Source organism: Chaetura pelagica, unplaced genomic scaffold, assembly GCF_000747805.2.
Source record: "Chaetura pelagica isolate M959 unplaced genomic scaffold, ChaPel_1.0 scaffold55, whole genome shotgun sequence".
Classification (NCBI taxonomy): Eukaryota; Metazoa; Chordata; class Aves; order Apodiformes; family Apodidae; genus Chaetura; species Chaetura pelagica.
Window position 1 is genome coordinate 1,295,314 of NW_009953571.1, and position 12,277 is coordinate 1,307,590.

The window sequence follows — 12,277 nt, forward strand, 5'->3', positions numbered from 1 at the left end:
TGAAGCATGAAATTGAGGTTCTGATTATCTGCTTTTTCATGTAAAGGTCATGTGGTATTTGCCATGAGTGGAGACTGCTGTTTCTACCAATGTAGTCAAATTTCACTTTCTTTTATTTTGCTTTTTCTGTTGTCCCCTTTTCTTTCTTAATGTATCCTGGGATGGAAGCTCTCCCAGAATACAAATGTGCTGCCTGCTCTCATACCTTAACATATTTTTCATGAAATCACTGTATATGTTTTGTTTCTTTTTTCTACATGTTATTTAAGTTGTATTAAGGAAGTTCAAGAGTCTCTCTTCCTCTCAAAAGAAACTTTCGTTTGTAGATAAATTTTAATTGCTCAAAACGTGAGGGAAGCATTAAGTCCAAAGTTTTGTAAATATTTTAACTAAACTGACAATTCTGTTGGGAGGCAAATGTTACTTGTTTGGTGACTGGAAGAGCCGAGATCATGAACTGCCCAAACTTGTGAACAAAGTCTCTGTGTACAGGACATATGGTCTTCTAGTGTACTCCAGTTGATGCGAATTTCTGTTAGCTTTGCTGTTGTGGACACTAATAATCCATTGCATTAATTCTAGAGGTCACACATAAAGTGCAAGCTCAACAGCTGAGCACTGTTAGCTGTGGGAGAATTTTCACAAAGGGTAAAGAGTTTTCTTGTCAGATGAGGGGGTGGGATTCAACCATGTTGTTCTTTTGGTTTTTGGAATACATAGAGATTATTTTTTTGTGCCAGTGAAGATGATGTCAACATATATTGTCAACTTGTATTTGGGATCTTTCATCCCTGTCACCTTATTGTACCTGAGCAAATATTATTATAAGGTAGGGAGATCCAGTTACCATGGATTTTCCTGGTGAGGAACTGAGGCATAGAGAAAGTAAGACCTAGATAATGTAGGAAAAAAGTAAGCTATCTGATCTCAAGTGACTTTTAAAGACACACGGGCTTTCTGTAGTCGAACATCTGCAAGAATTGTGAAGATACATTTCTTTAATTCCCTTACCCAACCTTAGTGACAGTCATCCTTTTTGTGGTCCTTGTAAGAAGTCACCCAAAGCTTGGTTTTTCAGGGTGTAGCCTACAATGCTCTAGTTATTTCTACCTAGACAGTGCTAAAAGCTGTGCAGTGTATATTAATAATGGATATGAGTGGAAAAAATAGACTCTTAAATTTAGAGGTAAATATCTTCTCACACCTGAGTTCTGCTGCCAGCTTCGCTTAATTCCCTGTGCAGAGTCTGCAAATATCGGAGCAGCCATCAGGGGTCTCCTTTCTCTTTAGTCCCTTCAGACAAATAAGCCATTTTGGTGGTGCTCTCTGACCACGAATTCCCACTAGGGGTGGGAAATGGAAAAGTAGCTTTCCTGTTACCACTCCTAGAAACATGATTTGCTTTAGTTTTGTTTTTTTCTCTGACTGGGGGGGGGGTTGCCTAATAAAGTTTTAAAGCTGAATTGCCTGTTATTAACAAAGTGTGCCTTAATCTTCTTATTGTCCATTTTACTAATACCCTAAAATAATTATTTCAGGTTAGTGTCCTTCCACAGAGAATGTACTTTAAATTATAGACAGCTTAAACAGTAATTGTGAAGTATGAAATCAGGAAACAACAGTAATTTGTGAACACACAAAACAAAAGCAAAAAAAACCCAAAACAAAACAGACAAAAAATCCCTAAACATTTACAACTAAACAAGCCAAAAAAAAATCCTCTTTAATCAGATTATCTGTAAGTTATCTGTATTATCTGTAACTCTGTAAAATTAAGTTAAAATAGAAGATATTTTAATCTCCAGAATGCAGGTCCAATCTGTGTCTGGAGTTAATTTTGGTCATGGATTATAGATTATTGTTTGCAGTAGTTGTCATTGGGTCCAAAGCATAACTGAACATACTGGAAACTGTCATTCTATTGGCTGAAGGTGGGAAGTTTGTTTTTCTAAAGCTTCCTCTCAACATCTTGATGCCTTTGTGGAGGAAATAGTTGTGTGTTTTGGTAGTAAGAGTATCAGGTTAAAATCACAAGGTCATCTGTTGTTCCTTTGTTTTTAGGAATGTATTTTTGTCTGTATTTTGAGGATACTTAAACATGTTATCTGTACATTTCATGTCCTGTCAGCCTTATTTACAAGGTCAAGTCCCAGTGTTAAGCATCTGTGAAATTCCCTTGCTGATATGTGGTTCTATGATCTAGCCATCTGATATGGTGAAGAAGTACTTAGTGACTGATATTCTGGGGACTACCAGTAACCTGATTGCTTTTCCTCACTGAACAATATGCACTAATATTCCACCTGTGTTACAGATTTGTGTTTCCTTCCTCCTCATCAGTCTCACAGCAGGGAGCAGTTGCACACTTTACTTGCTGTCTTTTCAATTTAAATGGTTTGGGAAAGTATCTTAAGACTTTTTTTTGGCTAGACAAAAAGTCTTCCCAGATTTTTTTCAGTATTTTCACTTCAGCAGCAATACGTAGGTATTAATGATTAAAGATTAAAAAATAAGGGGAAGGGGATGATAGGAGAGAGAATTTGACATTGGAATGAACCTTTTGAGAAAGCTAAGGATAGTTCAGAAGCAATGTCAGTTTTTCCTAAGTGCTCTATTTTGTTTATCAGACAAGGAATTACTAAAATGAAACTTGGGTAATACGCATTTATGAAATGAATCTTCAGTGAGCTAGAGTTATTTATGCATGTTTTCAGATATGATCTCTAGCAGTTGAATTAATGTACTTTTTCAGTAAATTAAGAAACCTGTTGACATGTTGTGACATATTGGTTGAGATCATCCTCTTTTTAGTCAAACAGAACAAATTCTTGCTCTAAATTTCCTCTGGTTTTTAGTAGGATGAAGCATGTGTTCGTTATACGTATCAGACATTCTGCATCTGATAACCTTTGTGGCATTAGAGCCTTGCTGTCTGGCTACTTTGATTTCAGTAGTTGTCTTGATTGTGATGTAATTCTTATCCTTAGTTGGAAAACCTCATATTTAAAACACATTTGATTGTGAATGTTAGCTTGCCAGTTTTCTTTGTCGATTACGTACTCATTTTGTAGTATTATATTGCAGTTGGTTCTCTGGATATTGTGCATCAAGGTTAAAAGAAAAACAAATGTATTTTTACACATAAGCATTTTTTTTAGCTTGAGATAGATTCTCTGTTATTAATGAGTAAAATTTTCTCTATGCCTTATTTCTGTTTTGTTTCTGAAAGTACTTCTAGTCATACAACTGCTGGAGAAGAGAGGCTCTTGAAGAGAAGTCATTACATTTAAAAAACATAAAAACCTCTGTTTGAAAATATTGTCTTATAGTTTGTACACTGATCATGACTGTCAGGAAGAGGACGAAATACAGGTGCTTTGGAGTCATCATTTGCTAGGATCTATGGCTGGTATGACCTGGGCTGTGATTTCCTACAACACAACTTCATTTTGCTCGCTTGTTTTGTCAGACTGTATGGGGTATTAACCAGGAATGAGGTTTATTGGTTTGAGCAGAGCTGGAGTGTTGGAAATCAGAAATAATTTCTACTCTCCTGATTTATACTTGATTGTGCTAAGATCTCTGGAGATCAGCCATATTAACTTATGCTTTTATCATTGAAACTTACAGAACATTTTGCCCTCAACAGTTTCTGGTTCAGCTACCTGTCTTTCATCACAAAAGGGAACAGTTCCTGTGCTCATAGCCTAGTCTACAATGTTGAGAGAAATTGTTATATATTTTGAATTCTACACGCACAGTTTAAGTCCATGAGAACTGGACTAGCATAGATAGCACGTATAAACTCAAACATCTTGAGCAGCAAAAAGAGCCTCTGCTAGTGGAGCTGCTGAAATTAATAGCAGTCTGGACAAAACTTATGCATCTCGGGTATTGCTGTCTTGTCTGTTTTCTACTGTAATGTTGTCATTCTCGTTTTCTTTGAAGCTTCCTTGAACTATCCCCCTCTCAAATGGTTCCATATGGAGTCTGAAACACTGGCAGAAGCTCCCAGAGGCAAGTCAATAAGCAGCTCAGCTGCACAGCTACTGATCCAGCAGACTTGATGCTGCATCCTTATGCTTTCATTTTCTCTGCATCACAAACCAGCACCCAGGTAGTAGCAAAGTTCTAGAATTGGAGGGGCAAGAAATGGAAATGTCATAGACCTATGTGATAAGAGAGTGAAATTTGAAATTTTGTCTTGCTTCTGAGGAACAATTAAAGAAGTAAAGGAAAAAAAGCAAACCAAAACTTTGCTGGTGTCTGCTTATCCCATGCCTTGTATAGTTTCCCTCTCAACATTTATATCTAATTTTTTTGCTTTGAAAGCCTGTTAATCTCTAGAAACATATTTCTCCACTGTAGTTGGTACATAAATGTCCTTAATTTGTATGGAAGTTTTCTTCAACTTCTGTGCCTCTGTGCCTTTTTTCCCTTCTCTTTGTGAGATGTCTATCTGAATATACAGACATTTTGTAAGTATTTTCCTCACTAAATATCAACATACTTGTAAGTCTTTTAGCACAGATGGACTCATTAAGGCATAGGATTAGAATATGAAAGTACTATGCAATGGGAATAGAAGAGTTATCTCTCTGTTTATTTAATCTTTCTTTCTCACTGAACAGATTTTAGGTAAGGAATTAATTTGCAAAAGAAGGCATTGTGTGCCAGTTCCTTTTTGACTTTCTAACATTCCCCACTTTCCAAAAATAAATCCTTTGAATTAATACCTGGAATACTGGATGACTTGGTGTGCTCTAATAGTAAAAGAATGAAGAGCTAATGTTCTTGAGTGCAGGAATTCTTTTCATCATGGTTTCCTAGGGAAGTAAGGGTATAATTGCATACAATGTGCATGGAATCATAGAGTCATCAAGGTTAGAATAGACTTTTAAGATCATCAAGTCCAACCATCTGCCCTACAACCCCTAACCTCTAAAACCATCTCCTGAAATAACCTCATCTACCCAGTTTTTTAACACCTCCAGGGATGAAGTAAGGGTATAATTGCATACAATGTGCATGGAATCATAGAGTCATCAAGGTTAGAATAGACTTTTAAGATCATCAAGTCCAACCATCTGCCCTACAACCCCTAACCTCTAAAACCATCTCCTGAAATAACCTCATCTACCCAGTTTTTTAACACCTCCAGGGATGGTGCCTCTTCTTCCCTGGGCAGCCTGTTCCAATGCCTCACCACTCTTTCTGTGAATATATTTTTCCAAATATCCAATCTGAACACTGATTTTTCTTCTGATTTCTGTTACGGCCCAGTTTCAGTCAAACTTGAGAGGTGGCAATGTTGAAGATAAAAAAATTCCATAAAAGTAGCTGTGTAGAAGGTAAGCACCCCCAGAACAGCATGTCTTTGGAAGGGCAAATTTGCAGCTGAAGCTAACAGTAGTAGAATAACTGCTTGCAGTTACCCCTTGTGAATGAATAATTCTGCTTTGAGAAAGTTTTTATTTGGGACTGGCACATCTTAGGCCAAAGAAATTCAGGTGTAGAATGACCAAGTGATAAAGTGAGAAATGAAATTCAGTATACAGAGGAAGGGGTAGATACGGAATTTAAAACAGCCCTGTCCTAGGCAGTGAGGGCCTCTCAGCTACCTGCAGTCACTTGGAAAAAAGTTCCTAGAGCTGTAATAAATAGTAATAAATGTGAAAATACCAATTCCATCATCAATTATGGTTAAGAAAAGTAATATAAAGAATTTTTAGAAAAGAGGTAGTTAACAAAATGGAAAATACTATGCCTCTGCATGAATCTCTTATATGGCTGCACTCTGAATAGTTACATAGTTCAGTTCATAGTTACAGTTCTCTCATCTGAAAGACAACAAATAGAGCAAGAGTGATCAAAGGTTTAATAAGAAGAGCGATTAAAGAGCCTAACACTCTTAATCTTGAAAATGAGTTCATTAGGATGAGGGGGAAAATATAATACACAACTATAAAATAAGGTGACAAAGAAAGTGAATGGATATGACTGTACGTTGTTCAATACAGTTTCACTTGATGTTTCTTAGATCTTATTGGTAATCTGGTCTAAAAAGAAAAAAAAGGTGATGATGTTTTCCCAGAACTTAAAGCTCATCTGTGAGGCTCACTGCTTCAGCATTTTTTGTGAGTGGAGGGGTTTTATTGGCATAAAGGGTGAATGAAGAAATCCAAAGAAGAGAAGTAGGTCAGAGAGTAATACAAATATATACCCTCTGGCTTAGAATGTCCTGAATTGCAAACTTCTGGAAGCAGGAGAGTATTTTGGGAAGTGGTGGCTTATGCTTGCTGTGTCTGTGGGGGGGGGTTCCTTCGTGACCTGCTGTGCACCAGCATCAGATGATACAGGTGCAGAAGGGCATTTGGTCAGAGCTGGTGTGGTTGCAGTAATGCAATTTCAGGACTGGGGTTTCCTGGAGGCCTTGGTATTATGATGCGTCATAGAATAACATTGTCAGATTATTAGTGGGTTTTTTATGTGTATCTTAATTTCACTGGCTGCCAAACACTTCAGTGAGAGAATATTGAATGTGATGTATAGTTTCTTCCTTTGTATGAACAGATAATTGACTTTCCTGAAGCTCCACAAGATGCTATCTCAAATAGTGGCCATGCAGAATTACTGTTTTTTATTAATTAAAGTTTTAGATAATCGCAACCGCTTGTCTTTTCAGCCTGTGTGGACAATTAAAAGTTATAAAGGGATGTAAATTCAGTGTAAAGACTATGGATAGAAAATGTAGTTTGCAATGTTTGTTCCCACAGCCAGAACAGCTCAACAAACTATCCTCATTTTTCTCATGTGTGTCCTATGTGCCTCAGCCCTGACCTGAAGAAAAGTTCAGACTCCGGGTCAAACAGATCTGAAGACACATGCATAAATCAATGACTTGTTTTAGTGCCACGTTAAAACAACATGAGTGGCTGGCTTTTCTGACCCCTCCTCCCTTTCATTTAATGTGCTTCTTTGGCTCTTCTTTAAAGAGGGCTCTGTAGAGTAATTTCAACTCTTATCAGCTTGCTGACAGCTATATGAGCCTTTCTGCTGGCTCCAGGCAATCACTGCCAGTGTGTGAAACATCCCATTCTTACAGTGAAATGTCCTGGATAGAGTTAAAACTAATGGGTGGTGGAGTTTTCCTGTGGGTGGTGCAGCTCACAAAAAAAAAAAAAAAAAAAAAGGGATTTAGTTCTTGTTAACCAGTTAAACAGAACTTCATTTCAATATCTGGACTCTGGAAGCTCTTTGAGCATAGTTAGATTTTTACAAGTCCTTTTAATGAAAATATTCCACTTCCAGCTGCAGTTCTTTCCCTGACAGGGGACAGCTTCTGTCTTGGGGTTCTTTAGATTCATCATTATCAAATTTAAATTAACTTTCATCTGTACCATTTGTAGCATTTTAAGGAGTGTGACTAGAGAGGCTAACCTTGCTTTAATCCTCCCAGAGTGCTTCAGTGAAGCTCTGGGTCCTCCATAAATGTCAGGCCTGGACAATTTGCCATCTTATCAGATGCAGTGAAGTTAGTTCCAGCCCTCTTACTCCTCCCCCAGAGGAAAGATTTGTTGCTGCAAACAGCAAAGTAAAGACAAAACTTTTTCCTGGCTTACTGCCAGGATCACCAGGGGAGTTGTAGAATCCTTGGCATTTATATATGAGACTTTCATTGCTCCCCCATTCCCCTCTTCGTTTGTTGCGGAGTCCTTATTCTAGAATATTTTTTTTTCCTGTTGTCTGTCCTGGCCTGCTGCTTTCCAGAATGAAGAAAACTGTTTTCATGCATGTTGTACTACAGAGTGGTCTTTGTGGCATACCTGAGAAAAGAGCTGAAAAATTTGAGAACAATCAGCACCTCAGTGAATAGATTTTATAGGATGCAGTTGTACTGCTGTTGTATCTAGGTTTGCAGTCTCTAAGCAGCAGGTTAAAACTCCAACTGTAAGAGGGAAATGATGCTGTTTTAAGACAATATTACTTTTAAGATTACATTTTAAGAGTCTGTATGTTGTTGCAAAGTGGACTTTTGGTGCTTACCCTTTGCAGGTTGCTATACACAGTTTGGAGAGACGACAGATAAACCCAGATGATCAAAAAATTACAAAGGCATGTACTTCTTTTAGAAATAATATTTGAAAATATTCTTTCATGCAGATTAAGCAGTTAGCTCTGCCAGTGTTTCACCCATTCTTTGTTACTCTGCAGTACTCCTGCTGCTGCTTAGTCTGTTCCACACCACATTTCTTCATCAAATTCACTTGCTCCACTTGCCCTTCATTACTGAAGGTGTTACAACTTTAGCATTTACCTGTATAGTACAAATACACTGTATTGCTGTAATAATTCACATGTAAGTGTATTAAATAGTAGTAGATACACCTTGGTCTTGTATCCATTTTACTGATGACTGGATAGAGGCAAAAATAACTTGTACAAAGCCAAATCATAATATTCATAATGGAATTTAGAAATCCTGGATCCTTTTTTAATGACTAAATCAGTTATCTTACAACACAGTAAGAACATTTGGCCTTTAAATTACAAAGATTTTACATGTTCTATAAAAACAGTCTGCAGTCTGCCATCTTTAAATGACATTTTCTTTAATCTTTCTTTGTAAATTGTGCAGATATTTAACAGTTTCTTAGATGCCTGTATTTAGGAAAATTATGTATCTTTGTTAGAAATGCAAAAGTGAGCTCTGCGAGGAATGTACTGTAATGCCCTTGGGCTTGTAGATAGTGTAAATTATATCTAGGGGTCCTTTCTCCTCTGCTCTTTAGATATTAACATGGCAACTAGCTGTAGTTGTCTTTGAATATATAATCTATCCTGGTGGCTTAAATCTGTACAGATGTTCTGGAGAGGAGGATTATAGAGGTGTGCATATTCCAGGATCCAAATAGTAGAGTAGGGAATCATGGATAGAAGTTGTTAGATTACAGTTAAGCTTAAGAAATAGTTTCCTGCAACCAGACTCAGCTGGTAATGGACTTCTGGTCCCAGGGAAACGCAAAATACTTCATATTGGTTCCCCCACACAGCACAATGTACCAGAAAATACTTCCCAACACTGTAGCAAACAAAAGTAAAAATATCACACATTGAGGCATTGGGAAGAACTTTCCTGATCCTGAATCTGGTGTAAAACCAGAGCATGAGTGCAGCACTCGTGAACTAACTGTCTGAAATGCTTCAGTAAGCTAGCAGCACCAAGCTCAGGCTCTGCAATCTTCCTCTCACCACTTCCTTTGTTTCTGATCTGTTACTGTCTGTGCTGTGGTAGCTGGAGCTTCAGGGAATCTCCTGTGTTTAGCAGCCAGTGGTTCAGGGTATCTCCTGACACCTGAGTTCCATCTATTGCAAAGGCCATGCTATGTATGTGTTGAAAGACAGAGAAAACTACTCCTTATGTCAACTTTTTTTTGGGTAGCAAGGACTTCTGTAATAAGCTTTGATGTTTATCTTTGATATTATTTTTTTTTACAAAATTGGTTTCATGCAGTAAAGAATATTCCTCTTTAACATGCCATTTCAGATATTTGCCAAGAATAAATAACTCTTGCTGATGTGTACCAATTATTTTGTCAAGGTATAATTATTTTCAGTCCTGTTCCATTGCAGTGTGACCACCACATAGTATTTTCACAATCAGCAATTATTAATCACCATATCTATTTCATCAGACAGCCATACAGCCATGCACAGTTTGAGTCACGAAAGATGAGGTATTTTTACATAGCTTGTGCTAAAATAAATTATTTTTAAGATGTGGAGGAAAAAAGCAGCACCATGTCCTAGACTTGAGTTTTTTCCCATAGATACAGAAAAAAACCCGATGACTGTGAGTCCTTCAGCTTTTATCCTTGTAGGAGTCAGTAAAATATCTCTGTATTTGAGCAATGCTGGCAGTAATGTCTGTGGTTAAAGTTGTCCAGTGTTGAGAACTGTGTGTATAGGAATGTTTATGCTTATACAAAATAGAACTATACAGCTTACAGGAAACTGAGCAAACCGTTTCTTCATCAAAAGGGCAAGTTCTTCCTGGTACAGGACTTAAGCTCTGAAATTGAGGTGTAGGCTGATTTTTGACTGCTATAATATGGTGGTAACCCTACCTAGATTATTTTTTTTCTTGCTTCAAAAAGCTGTCCTTTCATGTGTATGATTGGCACTGGGCTTGCTTAGTGTTTGGCTTCTCTAATCAAGGGAATTTAAGCTTCTGTTCTCCTAGCATTAGTGTAGCAGTCATGGGAAATCTCAAACAAGAGAGATCTTGTTGCAGCAGTTGACACAAATAAAAGCAATTGTGCTTTTATTTAGTTATTTTTTATGCTGGATGCTGATTAAAAGTTTCCAAGCATCCTTTAGCCATGTTTTAAAGCCAACCAGCACAGAGCAGGGCAGCTGCTGAGGAGGGGAGATGCTGGTGGACATAGGACAAGATCACAGTGGGAAGCATCAGTGTGTGTAACTCAGAAAGCTGGGAAAGGTGTAAACAGATCCCCAATTTATCTGTAGAGTGGGCTCTCCAAACACTGTTTTATTGGCCAGTGGCTCCTGCTTTACTAACCTTTAACCTCTGCAATACTCAGAGGTGCTGCCCACCAGCCAGCCTTGTCTTTGAACCCCCCTTGGATCCTGCCACCTCAAAGGCTTGCAGTCAGATTCCTGTGTTTTGCTTGGGACCTCACCTCTCAGCAGGATGCCTGCAGCAGGGAAAACTGATCTACCCTGAGAACATAGACATATTTGAAGGTAGTACCCCTGGGATTAGAAACCTATTGCTTTCAGTTTCAGGGGCTGTCCATCATTTGTCAGGAAATGTGGCTAAAATGTCCCCCCACCCTCTGACTTGTGGTCATATAGCAGTTGAATGTTCTCCGCAATTACATGCACATATTTGTTTTCAGTTGTTTTCTGGACTGCTGTTGAATCAATGATAGTGTAAGGAGCTCACTGTTGGTCTGGTTTCATGTGGTTAACAGGGAGTGGGCAGAGAACAAACTTAACATTAAAAGGATGGTACAAATGCAAGTAATTTTGACTACTCCTCAGGTTGGGTGTGCCTGCCTCTTCACAGTAACAGCCCGGTGAAACTGGAGTAATTAGAGAGCCCTACAAACTCCTGGAAAATTGAGGGAAAGTGTGGGGGCTATTTTTTGTGTTTCTACATCATTTCCAGCAATGGTTATATAGATATGACTATCTGGAAGCCAGAGTATGATCCATACTACTCGCTTACAGCTGTGTTATTTCTTTGGTGTCAATACGTGTCATTTGCCTGTAAATAGGAAGACAGAACTGAAAGCCCTTTTGGAAGGGAAATGTATTTTGCCAGTGGATTTGAAGGGTGCCAGGGCAGTAAGTCAGGTTTACTGGCTGGCACAATGTTGCCTACTGCAACAGAGCTGTGAAGTTGTCATGCTCATTAATCAAAGACACAAGTTTGAGGTGCAGAAATATATGGAGGGAGGGGAGAATGCCAGTGCTAAATGGTATTTTAATCTATTCAAGTCTTAATGTGTTTTTTTAATTATTTTTAAAACTAAGGTACTATATGACTGGAATATGAAATAGTATAAGTCTGTGTTTTAGGGGTCAAAATAATGCAAGATTTCAAAGCCATATAAAATGTTACCACTTAGTGTGAGAGAATGAGAACTATTCTGTTAAAATTAGCTGCTTCTGTTTCATGTATTTGGGACAGATTTTAAGCAAGAGGGCTCGTGCTCGTAACAGATGGAAACATTAAAAAGGCAAACAACAAAAACAAACCCAAAAACTGAAAAACCCCACAAATTATCTGGAAGTATGGAAACCAGATTAAAAATGTTAACTTTAACAGATATGTTTCAAAGAACCATTCTTGTTTCTGCGTAGTACGTACTGTTGTATATATGGTTTACTATAATTTACACAAGTGATTCTTTTCAAAGTGCCAAAGAGGAGAATCTAAAGCAGGCTGCAGAGCAAGAAGCTTAAGATTAATATCTGAGCTTGCACTAACATTTCCTTTACCCTTAGCTCTCATGAGTCAGCATTTGTGAAGTAGTTTACAGCAATAAAACTGCGAGCCAGTAGAAGCGAGTTACTCCCAAGTGGCTGGTATCTGAAGAGTAAGACTAGCATTTTGAACTCTGACCTCTGTCCCCTATGAATCAGCAGCTTCAAAAAGAAAAAAAAAAAGAAATTTGGATAGTGGCAAAATTTAGTTTTCACACTCTGTTGCATCTGAAGTAGACAAAGGTGCTTGTTGAAATTAAGG

General features: G+C 37.9%; 1 protein-coding gene across 1 annotated transcript in view; it reads left to right on the forward strand.

Moving 5' to 3' along the window:
* Window positions 1-12,277, forward strand: part of EXT2 (exostosin glycosyltransferase 2) — a 91,705-nt gene that overhangs the window by 13,778 nt on the left and 65,650 nt on the right. The window lies entirely within an intron of this gene.